Below are 16,769 nucleotides of genomic sequence, written 5' to 3'. Positions count from 1 at the left end.
TACCCACCTGGGCTCCGAGGAAGCCCGAAGTGTAGAAGGTTTAATCAAACCTTGTCATATGTTGCCTTGAGAATTTCCTTATCTTTGATGTCTCTTCTACACCAAGCTCAAATCATATTACTCTAAGGATATTAAAGGGAATCAGATTTTGAAGACAACACCCTGACAGTCACACAAGAACTGAGCACAATAGATGCCATGGAGGAACAGGTATCACAGATGCAGACATAGAAGGAAGTGGCAACCTCCCTACTTGAGTCCTGGTCCCTTTCCATGAAACAATTTTTACAGGACTATAAACTGGTTTTTGACAAGTATTATTCATTATTGTCATAAACTCTTTTATATATATATGAAAACAGGTTTTTCAGCGGCACTTTGTCATTGTTGGCAAAGGGGGAGAAGTATATCTGGTTTTTGGTTTTTGGTTTTAAAATTTTGAAATTTTGATATATCTGGGGAGAAGTATATCAGAGGGAGAAGTATCTGTTTTGAAATTTTGATATATGTTGTGATATATGCTATATGCTCTGATGATTATGCTCTAAATTCAAAATTGCTATACACTCTGTTGATTAAGGGATAGTGTATATGCTTAGGGGGAGCAATTTTGTTAATGGCCAGTTTTTGTTGTAAAACACTTAGATATCAAAATTTTACTTTCCTGAGTGTTGCCATCAATGCTAAAGGGGGAGTGTTATCACTGTTTTAAAATTGGGTTCTTCTTTCCCCATAATTGGTTGTGGTACCTTGAAATTTTTTGAATAGGGTGTAGTCCCAAGTACTTCAGCTTTATTCTAAACCTAGAGGGTTTAAGGGTTTTTTAAGTTTCAGACCTTATCTTTTTATTTTAAACCCTCTAGTTTCTATTTTGCTGTTACTTTATTTCACTTAAGTATGGGTCGCGGGGTCGTAGGAAGTGTCCCCCCTTGTTATTAACCTAGGCGGTTACGTTGATTATTTGAAAAAAATTCGCCTTATATTATTTCGTTCTAAAGTGTCGGGTCCAGTAAACATCGATCAATTTGAGAAAGGATCCGACGGTTGGCGCTATTTCGCAAGGGTAAAATGCTTCCCCTTTAAGGCCGCGAAATAGCGAGAATGAATGTCAGCCGTCCATGTGTCATGACGGAGGAAGTAAAGGATGTGGCTGTCAAAGAAAGTGGGGCCCCCGTGGTTTTCTTCTGGCGTATTAAAAGGTAGCACGTGGCACAAGTCACCACAGTCAGCGAGTCAGGATTAAAGGTTCAAAAGTGGGCCCCAAAGATGAGTCAGGTCATAGGTGGAGATGACCTGGTAGGGACAGCTCTTAACAATTTATTGAGACCCCGTGTCTCCTTCCAGCAAATGACAGAATGACAAGTCAGATCTGAAAGTGACAAGGCGTCAGGTGTCCATTACGTGTCCATGGGTCCACCTCTTCTGAAAACCTTTAAAAGGGTTTAAATGCTGATCAATTTGAAATATGATCTAACGGCCCGCGCTATTTCACAAGGGTAAAGTGCTCACTTCTTAAGGCCACGAAATAGCAAAAATGAACAGGGACCGTCCACGTGTCTTGATGACACGCAGTCTAAAAGGAAACTGTGAGTCCCTATGGTTCCTGCTTGACAAATGAGAAATTGACAAGTCAGCTCCAAAAGTGACAAGGCGCCATATGTTCATGACGTGTCCATGGGCCCACCATTTCTGAGAGCCTTTTCGAAGGGTTAAATACTAATCGACTGCAGAGATGATCTGACGGTCAGCGCTATTTCGCAAGGGTAAAATGCTTCCCCTTTAAGCCTGCGAAATAGCGAGAATGAGTGTCAGCCATCCACATGTCTTGATGATGACGTGGGAGATAGACCTATTGAAATGAAAGTGGGGCCCCCATGGTTTTTCTTCTGGCAAGTGACAGAGTGACAAATCAGCGCAGTAGGTGACTAGGTGCCAAGTGTTAGTGACGACTCAGCGGGCCCACCATTCCTGAGAACCTTTTCAAAGGATTAATTAGTGATCAACTTGAAGGATGATCCAACGGCCCACGCTATTTCGCAAGGGTAAAATGATTCCCCTTTAAGCCCGCGAAATAGCGAGAGTTAACGAGGGCTATCCACGTGTCATGATGATGACATGGCCAAAAGGGAAAAATGTGGGCCCGTCATAGTATAAAGGGAGGCATTCAGCCAGTATCAAAATGGAATGCGAAGGGATTTTCTAAGCCAATGGTCGGATGCCGCGTGGTATTATGTAGCCAATAGAATAACGGGACCCAAACTAAAGACAAAGCCGTCAAAATGAAATTAACAGTGAGACACTTGCAGGAAGGTTGCGACCCGTTGGAGCTAAAATATGAATTCTCGTATGAATTCAATTTTAAAAGGACGGCCAAAGCATGCGGAATCAATGTTATAGTTAAGGCCCAGAGTACAAGCATTTGATTTCCTAACAACCAAGTAAGGATATCTTTTAAAAGATTTTTGCAGAAGAGCAGACGTAGAGTTATCCTTTTCTGAAATAGAGCAAGCGGTTCAGTTGCAGAGCAATTTCCTTCAAGCAAGCATCAGGTTCGCTCATATTTTGTAGCAATTCTTGTAGGGTGCTTTTAGATAAAATCATTCTCATATTGCAGGATCGTTTAAGAGTGTATTCATTTTCTTGTATTTTCCAATGGCTCCTAAAAGGGAATTTTCTGGCAAGGTTAATTATTTAGAACGAAGTGTATGTGATGATTTTTTAGAACAGTTGACATTGTCAACTAACCAGGCATCAAAGGCCAAAGAGTTAGTGTCCCAGGGCACCCCGTCTGAAGATAGGAGAAAGATTATATGAAAAAGGTAATTGGTTAAGAGACCCATAGGTTGGACTGTCTGGGTTGGGGCTGTTCAGAATCGGATTTGGGATGAGGAATTCTCCTGCTCCTCAAAATAGCATTTGGGAACTAGATGTTGGGAAATTGGTAGTCCCAGGGGTGTTCATGGATATAGACTTGTTAACCCAAATGGCATTGAACTATGATTCAGTCACGAGATACATCCGGGATGTTAATGGAAAAACCCTTGTGGAAATCAAGGCAGAGGAATTGAGAACAGCGTTTGGGCTCAATGAGTTCACAAACTTCCTGGAACCCATAAATTTCACACAATCAGCCCAAGTGTACAGTGCACAGAGGAGTCATCTTAGGAATGGGCCTCTTAAAGAACTTTTCCTAAAAATAGGAGGGTTAGCACTTGTAGGGCCCAACACACAAGAGCCTTTTTCATTGAGTATGTTTACCTTAAGGGCTAAAGGCATGTATTGGGCACTTTGCCAAGTTCTAGGAGAGGATGCTGAAGCAAATATGCCAAATCATTACTTGTTAATGATTGTTCAGATTTTGAATCCTTCTCTTGCTATTACATTTGATTATGCTTCTTATATTGCCGATGCTATCCATGGAGGGTTGATAGGAATAAAAAATGGGAAGGTGGATAGGCCATTCGGATGGTACTCACTCTTGATGCACCTTTTCCTCTTCAAAGGTGGTGATTATTTCGCCAGTGGAATGGACTTGGTAAAAGAGAAGGAAGGAGAGAAGATGCCAGTACAATTATGCAGCACTATATTTTCATGGGACAGAGAGGATGCTAGTTTCCTAAAGTTCGATAAATATTTTGCATCCAAAATAAGGACCCTCCTTTGCTTTGATAACCCAAGAGTCCCCAAGGTTCTTCTGGAATTCCTAAGGCCAAAAGAATTCGTAGAGAACATCAAAATTGTTCATAACTGGGGTGACATGTACTTATATCCAGTCTCCATGGTTTTCAGAGTTTTTGGTTTCAGAGGCACCCCATTTTTGTTACCATACCAGGTCCCTCTCAAAGTGGGAATAGCTGAGATCCTTAGACAAATTGGTGGCCTACAAGAGGCAGAGCTAACAGGCAAAGGTAAAGGGACTATTTTCCCTATAGCTACAATAGCCCACCAATTTGTAATTACAAAGGGAGGCTAGAATTGTTTTGAGGATTTCCTCAAACCCTACCATTTATCCATTGCAGTGTCCAGATGTGCTGATCCAGAGGACTTCTACAATGGTGTGTTCAGGAAGAAGGTAGCATGCAGAGGTAGGCCTCATCAATTCCACTTTCCTGAAGACCTCATCAGGAATGAATTTGATTTAGATGAACAGGATTTGAGGAAAGAAAAATGGGTGGCTTACAAGAAAGCCTTGGATTTTGTGCATCAATTTGATGCTAGCTATGACCCATTGTCTAGCTTCTTCCCATTGGAAGAAAAAATAAATTTTTTGATTGTTTGCTTCAAAGATGTGATGCAAACACTAAAGGAAAAGAGGGAAGCTATAATTAAGAGCAACCCTAAAAAGGCTAGAATGATTTTGGGCAAGTCAGCTTCCACTAAAGCAATCCCTCCTGGTGACTACACCCTGCATAAGAAATCAGGTTACAGTGTGCTGGTGCCTACAACAGGGGAGCCCTCTTCATCCAAAGGAAAGAGGAAGGTGCAAGATGTCATTGACATCCAGGACAGCCCAAAGAAGAAAAGGGTGGGGAAGGAAGTGCAATCAGATACACCCTTGTATTCCCCATCCCAATCCCCTATCCTCATAGGAGATGAACAAGCAGCAACTGAATACCTCTCGCAGTTGGGCAGCTTGGGGGAAATTGCATACACTTATGATGAAGTGGAAGAAGGGATGCCAGAAGAGCCCATTGAAGCACAAATGGACATCACCTCAACTGAACTTAAAGGCCAGGAGTGGGATCTTGAGATAAAGAATGCCAGTAGTGCCTTTTTAGCTGATGATAACTTTGTCACATCTGAAGCATTCATGCAATTTGTCTGGAAGCAGCATATAGATACATATAATGCTAGATGTGAAACAAGAAAGGCAGAGCAGCCTAACAAAGATCCAGCCTCAGTGGAAGAAGAAATAAAACAGGAGATGATGGAAGAATTCAAACATCACTCCTGAATAGGGAAGGGATCTAGTAGCACAAGCTGGAGTGCTCATTTTACCAGAATGGAATATTGTTGATGCTCTGGTGCTAGATGCAGTAAGAAAAGAGACTAAACCCATGGAAGGGGTTACATTCAGTAAGGACAATGCTGCACTAGTTATGTGGTCCCTCAAAAGAAATGAGGACAAGAAAGGTAAAGACACTTCAGGGTCAAGTCACCTTGGTGGATTGATGGTCAAAAGAGTACAGAGTACAGGGGTAGTAGAGGCTGCTAGCACTGTGCTAGAAACTGCAAAATTTAGTGTTGCAGTGGCTGAGAAGGAAGCTAAAGAAAAGGAGGCCCTCCAGATTAAATTGGAAATAGTTTTGAAGGCCTACAACAGTGTCAAGGAGGAGGTAAGAGGCAAGGATAGCATCATTGCCAAATTGCAGAGCCAACTGATGGGACAACACCAACAAGGTGAGTCTTCAACATTGATGATTGCCTCTTCTCCTGCAAGACCTCCACCTACTAGCCCCATTATTGATCTCCCACCATCTCCTGTGCCTTCTAGCTCCCAAATGATTGAGATAACTCCCCAAGAATTGGAGAACCTAAAGCAAGCTCAGGCCTTTTATGCAGGGAAGTATGAGGAGAAAATAAAAGCCACAATCTCCAATTTTGCAGATACTATAAATGCCTCACTACTTCACAATAGTGTGGGAAAGGTCATGGAGATATGGAATGAATTAAGGAGAGATAAGGCCATTTTGACACCCATTTTTGACAGATGGAGGCCTAGGGAGCAAGATCTACAGTTCATGTGTGTATCCTATGATGAAGCAAGAGCTAATCCCATTATCAAATCCACTTCTGATATCGCTAAGATCTTATTGCAATTGGCAACAAAAGTGGATAATGTGGAAAGAAGGGTTAAATTACTTAAGAAGGAATACACTGATCAAGTTTGTGAGTTGCTCCCAGGAATTTTTGCCAATCCGGATCAGTTGAAAGATAAGCAAATATGGCTTAAAGAGATAGAAGTCAAATTGTCAGCAAGGGTAAAGGGAATCATTAATCTTGATGATACCTCTTTCTTTGTTATAACAATATAGGAAATAGAAAAAATTAAAACACACTATAGTTTTCTTAATTCAGAAGTCAACAAACTGAGAAATTCTTGGAAAAGGTTGACTAAAAGTAAAGATGATGTGATTAATTTTTCATGGCTAACAGAAGAGACATATAATGAGTGGGAAGTTAAATGGTCCACCCATGATCCTGAGCAGTTGGAGAGTGCCCCTGAAAAGCCAGAAGAGGTTGCAACTGAACAACCTGTTGAACAGACTGCAGAGGCTGAAAAGAGTGCATAACTGTTTCACGTAAAAATTGTAACCTCATCAATTTTGGAAATAATTGTAACAAACTCTCCTCGAGAAGTCCAAAGCTTTGTGCATCCATGTTGTTATAAATGGATACCAGGACTAGAGGGAAGGAGGATCACAAAATTTTGTAAGAAAACGCTGCAAAAATTTATCTGAGCTTTTCTAAGTCTAATGGAGAATCAGAATTTATTGTAATACTCTTTGAAATGAATATCAATATACAGGCCATCGGTTTTGAGTAAAAGTTATGTGTTGTCTTCACGTTTGTTCACAAATTTATTTACTGTCTTTATTCTGAATAATCTAGGGTTGTTTAGTTTGAATGGTATTGCAAAGTAATCTCAGTATAAGTGTTTGTTAGCTTTTCTCTTTAGGAGGGAAATTAAATACGCGGGATCACTCATACCAGTAAATTCTTTGGAAGGAACTTTGAATTTTGAGGACCATAGCTTAGTCTAGAATGATTGAATTCTTGTATGTGTCAGGCATATATCAGGATTAGTGGAAACCAAGCCGACGGGAAGCATAAAGATATATTGTTTTCAGGAGTCTTATTTGAGTTCAGGTGACTCTGTAATCTTGGATAAGGCACTGGTGTTAATCGAGGTTGTTTATTGCATACTTTGTTGATCAAAAATGCTGAAGTTAAGTACAGTTTCTATTCATTGTTTTCAGTTGATTTCAAGGTGAATAAATCCACTGGTTTTCTGGACTGGTTTGCTGTGGGTTTATTGTTTAAAAGTGTGAAGTTAATTCACAAAGGTATACCCACCTGGGCTCTAAGGAAGCCCGAAGTGTAGAAGGTTTAATCAAACCTTGTCATATGTTGTCTCTAGAATTTCCTTATCTTTGATGTTTTCTCTGCACCCAGTTTAGACCACATTATCTTAAGGACATTGAAGGGAATCAAATTTTGAGGACAACAGGGAGATTGTTGGCATTTTTGATGATTATGTTGTGATTGTCATTGATGGACACACACTTGTATTGAGATCCCCTTTATATGTATGAGCTTGTGCTCAACCAGTATTTGTTACAACCGGTATGTTGTATACTAGTCTCTAGACTAGTGATTTTGCAGAATGTGTCTCCCAGTCTGAAGCAGCATGTCGACCCCAAGCGGTTCACAGATCACAAGCTGTATGAGGGAGCAAAGCGACACAACACATTCTTACCAGTCTTCATTTGTGACAAACCGACAACCGGTATTTTGTATGAACCGGTAATGCTCTGTGATGAGTTACCAACTGGCATTTTGTGATGAGTTACCAATCTACCGATTGTTTGATGGTGCCGACACATTGACGGTGATTCTTGTGTCGTGTTACTAAGTATGTCTAGATTCATTGAACCTAGGAAATTGTAATGTAATCCTATTGGACTAACATGAAATTAGATTCCTTTAAAAGGACATCATGTCTAGGGTTTTAAGTTGTTGCTGAAAGGGTTAATGTTGAGCTAGGGTTTGAGGTGGAAGTTGAGTTGTTGTGAGAACGATCTTATTTGAGAAGATCGAGTTATAACTGTGAGAGAGAGAGAAGACTGAAGTAATGCTGGAATGCATTAGCTGTGAGCAATACTGGATCTAACCAAGCAGTTTGTGCTATTAGATAGATCAAACACTTGTTGATTACTCACATCTTTGACAAGTCTGTAGCCCTTAACCGAGTAGGCCTCAAAGCCTTTGTAAAATCTTCTAACAAGGTGGTTCACACATGTGAATCTAAAATCCTCTAATAAGGTAGTCTTTAATCAGACTTATCTCCTAATAGAGATTGAGATTCCTAACAGGATCTGTTCTGGTGAAGAACATTGTAAGACCTTAACCGGTCTGGTTTCTATTCTACAGATAATGACTTGTGAGTTCCATCTCACCGTGGTTTTTCCCAGTTGGGTTTCCACATCAAATATCCTGTGTTATGGTTGTATTGCTTTTGTGGGTGAATGCTTTATTCGCATTTTGGTTTGCATGTGTGGTAACCGGTTTGACTGTCAAACTACTTTACCAGTTTATCTTTAGACTGTGTATGTGTTTTTGTGCAATAGTTTTTGGCATACTAATTCACCCCCCCTCTTAGTATTCATCATGCACCACCAAAAGTGCGTAGGGGGCATATGCCTGCGAAATGGATGTCTCTGAGTGGCCTTACTCAGTCACGTGCATGATGCACTCTCTCATGGCATGACTGTCGCGAGCCTCGACGGTTTGGTTGTTTTCAGGTTAAGGGTTTCGTACGGGATGTTCTTCCTAGGCTCATGTGAACCGAGGCCCCTTATCATCATGCTCTAGCTCATGGAGGGTCCTGTTCCCCCATCGAGAGGGTCGCAGTGGTCATGGAGAATGGTTACCCAAGTCACACTCAGAAGGGAATGATTTGTGCATCGATTGAGATGTGCTCATCTATGTGGGTTGCACCACAACATGTGTGTAGGGGGCATATACCTGGGAAATGGATGTCTCTGAGTGGCCTTACAATTGAGGTGGTTGCGTACATGGTGTCACCTATTTAGATAGACACATCGTAAGCAGGGTCATTTGGGAGTTTTTGAGTAAAGGGTTCCGTACGGGATGTTCTTCCCAAGTTCTTCTGAACCGGAGCTCCCTGATGCCACGTTCCGACTTTCACACATCTTTTCCTTCTAGCGTGATGTTCTTCGCTGGCACTTGGCGAGAGAGTCGGGTGATGGAAAATTGTTCTGTGCGGTCGAGGGTGGCTTTTCTATGTGGGGTGTGCTACTCCAAGTGTGTAGGGGGCATATGCCTGGGAAATGGATGTCTCTGAGTGGCCTTACAATTGAGGTGGTCACGTGCAGGATGCAGTTTGCATAGATTTGACATTCGTGAGTAGGTTCAGCTTTGAGACCGAGGGTAAAGGGATCCATATGGGATATTCTTCCCAGGTGCTTGTGAACTGAAGCTCCCTGTCGTCCCTCTTTGGCCTGCACTCGTGTTTTCCTTGCTCTAGGTCTTGAGGAGCAAACTGCTCGGTTCCTGCATCTCCCATGCTTTCTAATTTTGGTTTCCCATGAGGGCGGGTTTGCCTCGCAGTCTCTCTCGTAGAGGCCCGGGGTGTCCCGCTCATGGCTGGAAGCTACCTGGTCGATCCTATCTATAGTCATATGCTTGTCTCAAAGATTAAGCCATGCATGTCCAAGTATGAACTATTTCAGACTGTGAAACTGTGGATGGCTCGTTAAATCAGTTATTGTTTCTTTGATGGTACTTTGCTACTCGGATAATCATAGTAATTATAGAGCTAATATGTGCACAAAATCCTAACTCTTGGAAGGGATGCATTTATTAGATAAAACGTCAGCACGGGCTTTCCCGCTACTCTGGTGATTCATGATAACTCGACAGATCACACAACCTTTGTGCCAGAGATGCTTCATTCAAATTTCTGCCCTATCAACTTTCGATGGTAAGATAGAGGCCTACCATGGTGGTGACGGGTGACAGAGAATTAGGGTTCAATTCTGGAGAGGGAGCCTGAGAAATGGCTACCACATCCAAGGAAGGCAGTAGGTGTGCAAATTACCCAATCCTAACACGGGGAGGTAGTGACAATAAATAACAATATTGGGCTCATCGAGTCTGGTAATTGGAATGAGTACAATCTAAATCCCTTAACGAGGATCCATTGGAGGGCAAGTCTGGTGCTAGCAGCCATGGTAATTCTAGCTCCAATAGTGTATATTTAAGTTGTTGTAGTTAAAAAGCTCATAGTTGGACCTTGGTGCGTCACAGTCGGTCCACCTACTTGGTGTGCACTGGCCCTCATGTCCCTTTTGTCGGTGGCGTGTTCCTGGCCTTAATTGGCTGGGTTGTTGTTCTGGTGCTATTACTTTGAAAAAATTAGAGTGCTCAAAGAAAGCCTACGCTCTGAATACATTAGCATGGAATAACACGATAGGAGTCTGGTCATGTTCCGTTGGCCTTCAGGACCGGAGTAATGATTAATAGGGACTGTCGGGGCATTTGTATTTCATTGTCAGAGGTGAAATTCTTGGATTTATGGAAGACAAACCATTGCAAAAGCATTTACCAAGGATGTTTTCATTAATCAAGAACAAAAGTTGGGGGCTCGAAGACGATCAGATACCGTCCTAGTCTCAACCATAAATGATGCTGACCAGGGATCGGCGGATGTTGCTATAAGGACTCTGCCAGCACCTTCTAAGAAATCAGAGTGTTTAGGTTCCAGGGGGAGTATGGTCGCAAGGCTGAAACTTAAAGGAATTGACAGAAGGGCACCACCAGGAGTGGAGCCTGCAGCTTAATTTGACTCAACACAGGGAAACTTACCAGGTCTAGACATAGTAAGGATTGATAGATTGAGAGCTCTTTCTTGATTCTATGGGTGGTGGTGCATGGCCATTCTTAGTTGGTGGAGCGATTTGTTTGGTTAATTCTGTTAACGAATGAGATCTTAGCCTGCTAACTAGCTACGCAGAGGTTCCCCTTCGCGGCCAACTTCTTAGAGGGACTATGGCCTCCTAGGCAATGGAATTTTGAGGCAATAACAGGTTTGTGATGCCCTTAGATGTTTTGGGCTACACGCGCGCTACACTGATGCAACCAATGAGTTTTTCTCCCTAGCCCAAAAGGTTCAGGAAATCTTGCCAAATTGCATCATGATGGGGATAGATCATTACAAATATTGATCTTCAATGAGGAATTCCTAGTAAGCACGAGTCATCAGCTCCTGTTGACTACATCCCTGCCCTTTGTACACACCACCTGTTTCTCCTACTGATTGAATGATCTGGTGAAGTGTTCAGATCACACCGACAGTGGGGGTTCCTGTCATTGACATCACAAGAAGTTCATTAAACCTTATCATTTAGAGGAAGGAGAAGTTGTAACATGGTTACTGTAGGTTAACCTGCGGTAAGATCATTGTCAGTTTTGGCCCCTAAATCATGCAGGGAGGAGGCGAGGTAGGCACGTCAAGCTTGCCTCCTTCCCCACCCTCACCCTCGATGATGTGTGGATGATTGGGCCTTGCTACATGGCTCGGCCCCGGGTCCCACACCATCGGCTTGAGGTGATTGAATGCTGTGATTGGGTGCATGCCCTTTTCAGGAGAGATTGATTCTCTATCTCATCGAGTTCGCATGCCCCCGATTGCGCGTGCGGCACCGTCCCAGTGATCTATTAGTTTTATGATGGGAAGTTGGGACTGCCGCAATCCCCTATTACATCTCCTAGGGGAGCAACATGTCGCTTGAAGTGTTCCCTGCCACCGATGAGTGCACTCTTGAGCGATCGCTCGTGGGGTAGGACCCATCCTCCAACTGCAAGGTTCTCTTGAGGAGGCATCCTCTTGTGCGATGCAACGGGGTGGGGACATGGACCTTTCCAGTGCCCCCTTGCACTGGCAAATGGTTCATATCAAACACCCTACATTGGTGCGACCCACACCAAGAAGTCCAAAACATTGAAGCGTGACCCAGGCGCCTTTGTGCATTTGGGTCGCCAGAAAAAAAACATGAATAAGATAAAACATGACTCTCGGCAATGGATATCTCAGCTCTCGCCATGATGAAGAATGTAGTGAAATGCGATAGTGTTAATTGCAGAATCCCGTGAATCATCAAGTCTTTGAACACAAGTTGCACCCAAGGCCTCGGCTGAGGCCACGTCTGCTTAGGCGTCGCACTCCAAAATTGCCCTCCCGCATAGAGGAGCAGAGATGGGTGTCCGTGCCCACCAGCGGTGCGGTTGGCTAAAATGGGTACAAGGTCCCTTGCCCCATCATGACGAGCAGTGGCCTATGCGGGTCAGCGTTGGTTTGTGTGGGTCGAGCGATGCCAAGTGTGGAACTTCAATCGAGCCACAGCGGCCTGCCAGCATGCGGGTAAAATGTGCTTGGCCCATTTGCCGCGTCCCTAGGTCAGGCATGAATACCTACTGAGTTTAAGCATATCACTAAGAGGAGGAAAAGAAACTTACCAGGATTCCCCTAGTAACGGCGAGCAAACCGAGAAGAGCCCAACATGAAAATTGGCGGCTTTGCCTGCTGAATTGTAGTCTGTAGAAGCATCCTCAGCGACGGACCGGGCCCAAGTCCCCTGGAAGGGGGCACTGGAGAGGGTGAGAGCCTCATCGGGCCCAGACCCTATCACACCATGAGGTGTTGTTGATGAGTCAGGTTGTTTGGGAATGCAACCCTAATCGAGTGGTAAATTTCATCCAAGACTAAATACGGGTGAGAGACCGATAGTGAACAAGTACCATGAGTGAAAGATGAAAAGGACTTTGAAAAGAGAGTTAAAGAGTGCTTGAAATTGCAGGGAGGGAAGTAGATGGAGGCCAACATTGTGCCCCAGTCGGATGCGGAATGATGTCAACTGGTCCACCGCTCGGCTCGGGGGGCGTGCCAGCACAGGCAATTGCGGCGACACAAGCATGGCCTTCTGGTTGCACTGAACCTCTATCATGATGGTCGAGGAGAAAAGAACATGCCTACCATGGTGGGCCCTCAAGCACTTGCATGCTCATGGTGCTGACCAATGAGCTTTCCATCTGACCCATCTTGAAACACGGACCAAGGAGTCTAACATGTGTGCGAGTCGGTGGGTTTGGAAACCCGCAAGGCGCAAAGAAGCTGACTGGCAAGATCCCCTCTTGGGGGGTGCACCACCGATCGACCCTGATCATCTGTGAAGGGTTTGAGTGCGAGCACACCTGTTGGGACCCGAAAGATGGTGAGCTATGCCTGAGCAGGGCAAAGCCAGAGGAAACTCTACTGGAGGCCCGCAACGACACTGACGTGCAAATCATTCGTTTGACTTGGGTATAGGGGCGAAAGACTAATCGAACCATCTAGTAGCTGGTTTCCTTTGAAGTTTCCCTTAGGATAGCTGGAGCTCATGTGCGAGTTTTATCAGGTAAAGCAAATGATTAGAGGCATCAGGGGCATAATGCCCTTGACCTATTCTCAAAATTTAAATAGGTAAGGTGGTGTGACTACTCTGTTGAGCCGCGCCACAAAATCATGAGCTTCAAGTGGGCCATTTTTGGTAAGCAGAACTGGCGATGTAGGATGAACCAAAAGCTGAGTTACAGTGCCAAATTGTGCACTAACCCAGATCCCACAAAGGGTGTTGGTTGATTAAGACACCAAAACGGTGGTCATGGAAGTCAAAATCCACTAAGGAGTGTGTAACAACTCACCTACAGAATCAACTAGCCCTAAAAATGGATGGTGCTGAAGCACACAACCTATACTTGGTCGTCAAGGCAAGTGCCATGCTCTAATGAGTAGGAGGATGAAGGGGTTATTACGAAACCTTGGGCGTGAGCCTAGGTGGACCAGGCCTCGGTGTAGATCTTGGTGGTAGTAGCAAATATTCAAATGAGAACTTTGAAGACTGAAGTGGGAAAAGGTTCCATGTGAACAACACTTGGACATGGGTTAGTCAATCCAAAGAGATGGGGAAGCCCTATTTCAAGGGCGCACTTTGCGCCATCATCAAAAGGGAATCGGGTTAATATTCTTGAACTAGGACGTGGTGGCGGATGACAATGTTAGGAAATACGAAGACGTCGGTGGGGGCCCCAGGAAGAGTTATCTTTTCTATTTAACAGCCTACCAACCCTGAAATCGGTTCAACCAGAGACAGGGTCCAATAGCTGGAAGAGCACCACACTCCCGCGGTGTCCGGTGCACCTTCAGCGACCCTTGAAAATCAAGAGGACCAAGTACCGTTCACGCCCGGTCGTACTCATCACCGCATCAGGTCTCCAAGGTGAACAACCTCTGGTCAATAGAATAATGTAGGTAAGGGAAGTTAGAAAAATGGATGCGTAACTTCGAGAAAAGGATTGGCTCTGAGGGCTGGGCCTAGGAGTCTGTGCCCCAATGTGATTTCTGCCCAGTGCTCTGAATGTCAAAGTGAAGAAATTCAACAAAGCACGGGAGTAACTATGACTCTCTTAAGGTAGCCAAATGCCTCATCATCTAATTAGTGATGTGCATGAATGGATTAATGAGATTCCCACTGTCCCTATCTACTATCTAGCGAAACCACAGCCAAGGGAATAGGCTTGGCGGAATCAGCGGGGAAAGAAGACCCTGTTGAGCTTGACTCTAGTCTGACTTTGTGAAATGACTTGAGAGGTGTAGAATAAGTGGGAGCCATTTCGACGCAAGTGAAATACCACTACTTTTAATGTTATTTTACTTATTCCATGAGGCAGAGATGGGGCAATGCCCCTATTTCTGGCCTTAAGGTGCGTCTAGGCGTGCCGATCTAGGTGAAAGACATTGTCAGGTGGGGAGTTTTCCTAGGGTGGCACATCTGTTAAAAGATAACATAGGTGTCCTAAGATGAGCTGAACAAGAACAGAAATCTCGCGAGCTCCAAGTGGGCCATTTTTGGTAAGCAGAACTAGCGATGTAGGATGAACTGAAAGCTGAGTTATGGTGCCAAATTGCGTGCTAACCCAGATCCCACAAAGGGTGTTGGTTGATTAAGACACCAGGACGGTGGTCATGGAAGTCAAAATCCACTAAGGAGTGTGTAACAACTCACTTGCCGAATCAACTAGCCCCGAAAATGGATGGCACTGAAGCGCGCAACCTATACTCGATTGTCAGGGCAAGTGCCAAGCTCTGATGAGTAGGAGGACGCGGGGGTTGTTATGAAACCTTGGGCGTGAGCCTAGGTGGACCGGGCCCCGGTGCAGATCTTGGTGGTAGTAGCAAATATTCAAATGAGAACTTTGAAGACTGAAGTGGGGAAAGGTTCCATGTGAATAGCACTTGGACATGGGTTAGTCGATCCAAAGAGATGGGGAAGCCCTATTTCAAGGGTGCACTTTGCGCGATCATCAAAAGGGAATCAGGTTAATATTCCCAAACCGGGATGTGGCAGCGGACGACAATGTTAGGAAATCCAGAGACGTTGGCGGGGGCCCCAGGAAGAGTTATCTTTTCTATTTAACAGCCTGCCCACCCTGAAATCAGTTCAACCGGAGATAGGGTCCAGTGGCTGGAAGAGCATCGCACGTCTCGCGGTGTCCAGTGCAACTTTGGCGACCCTTGAAAATCAAGAGGACCAAGTACCATTCACACTCGGTCGTACTCATCACCGCATCATGTCTCCAAGGTGAACAACCTCTGGTCAATAGAATAATGTAGGTAAGGGAAGTCAGCAAAATGGATCTGTAACTTTGAGAAAAGGATTGGCTCTGAGGGCTGGGCCTAGGAGTTTGTGCCCCAATTTGATTTCTTCCCAATGCTCTGAATGTCAAAGTGAAGAAATTCAACAAAGCGTGGGTAAACTGCGGGAGTAACTATGACTCTCTTAAGGTAGCCAAATGCCTCATCATCTATTTAGTGACACGCATGAATGGATTAACGAGATTCCCACTATCCCTATCTACTATCTAGCAAAACCACAGCCAAGGGAATGGGCTTGGCAGAATCAACAGGGAAAGAAGACCCTGTTGAGCTTGACTCTAGTCGGACTTTGTGAAATGACTTGAGAGGTGTATAATAAGTGGGAGCTGTTTCGGCGCAAGTGAAATACCACTACTTTTAACATTATTTTACTTATTCCATGAGGTGGAGAGGGGCAATGCCCCTTTTTTTGGCCTTAAGGTGCATCTAGGCGCACCGATCCAGGCGAAAGACATTGTCAGGTGGGGAGTTTGGCTGGGGTAGCACATTTGTTAAAAGATAATGCAGGTGTCCTAAGATGAGCTGAATAAGAACAGAAATCTCGTGAGCTCCAAGTGGGCCATTTTTGGTAAGCAGAACTAGCGATGCAGGATGAACCGAAAGCTAAGTTACGGTGCCAAATTGCGTGCTAACCCAGATCCCACAAAGGGTGTTGGTTGATTAAGACACCATGACGGTCATCATGGAAGTCAAAATCCACTAAGGAGTGTGTAACAACTCACCTACCAAATCAACTAGCCCCGAAAATGGATGGCACTAATGTGCGCAACCTATACTCGGCCGTCGGGGCAAGTGCCAAGCTCCGATGAGTAGGAGAACGTGGGGGTTGTTGCGAAACCTTGGGCATGAGCCTGGGTGGACTAGGCCCCTGTACAGATCTTGGTGGTAGTAGCAAATATTCAAATGAGAACTTTGAAGAGTGAAGTGGGGAAAGGTTCCATGTGAACAGCACTTGGACATGGGTTAGTCGATCCTAAGAGATGGGGAAGCCCTATTTCAAGGGCGCACTTTGCGTGATCATCGTAAGGGAATCGGGTTAATATTCCTGAATCAGGACGTGGTGGTGGATGACAACATTAGGAAATTTAGAGATGTCGACGGGGGCCTTGGGAAGAGTTATCTTTTCTTTTTAACAGCCTGCCCACCCTGAAAACGGTTCAACCGGAGATAGGGTCCAGCGGCTGGAAGAGCACCGCACGTCCTGCAGTGTCCAGTGGACCTTTGGCGACCCTTGAAAATCAAGAGGACCAAGTACCGTTCATGCCTGGTCGTA

General features: G+C 44.4%; 1 pseudogene; it reads left to right on the top strand.

Moving 5' to 3' along the window:
- Window positions 1-11,815: 11,815 nt before the first annotated feature.
- On the top strand, window positions 11,816-11,965 carry LOC131031785 (5.8S ribosomal RNA; annotated as a pseudogene).
- The last annotated feature ends 4,804 nt before the right edge of the window (window positions 11,966-16,769 follow it).

The sequence above is a fragment of the Cryptomeria japonica genome, chromosome 2 (assembly GCF_030272615.1).
Source record: "Cryptomeria japonica chromosome 2, Sugi_1.0, whole genome shotgun sequence".
In the NCBI taxonomy this organism is placed as follows: domain Eukaryota; kingdom Viridiplantae; phylum Streptophyta; class Pinopsida; order Cupressales; family Cupressaceae; genus Cryptomeria; species Cryptomeria japonica.
Note: the sequence above shows the minus strand (reverse complement) of the source record. Positions and strands in the feature narration are given on the sequence as shown.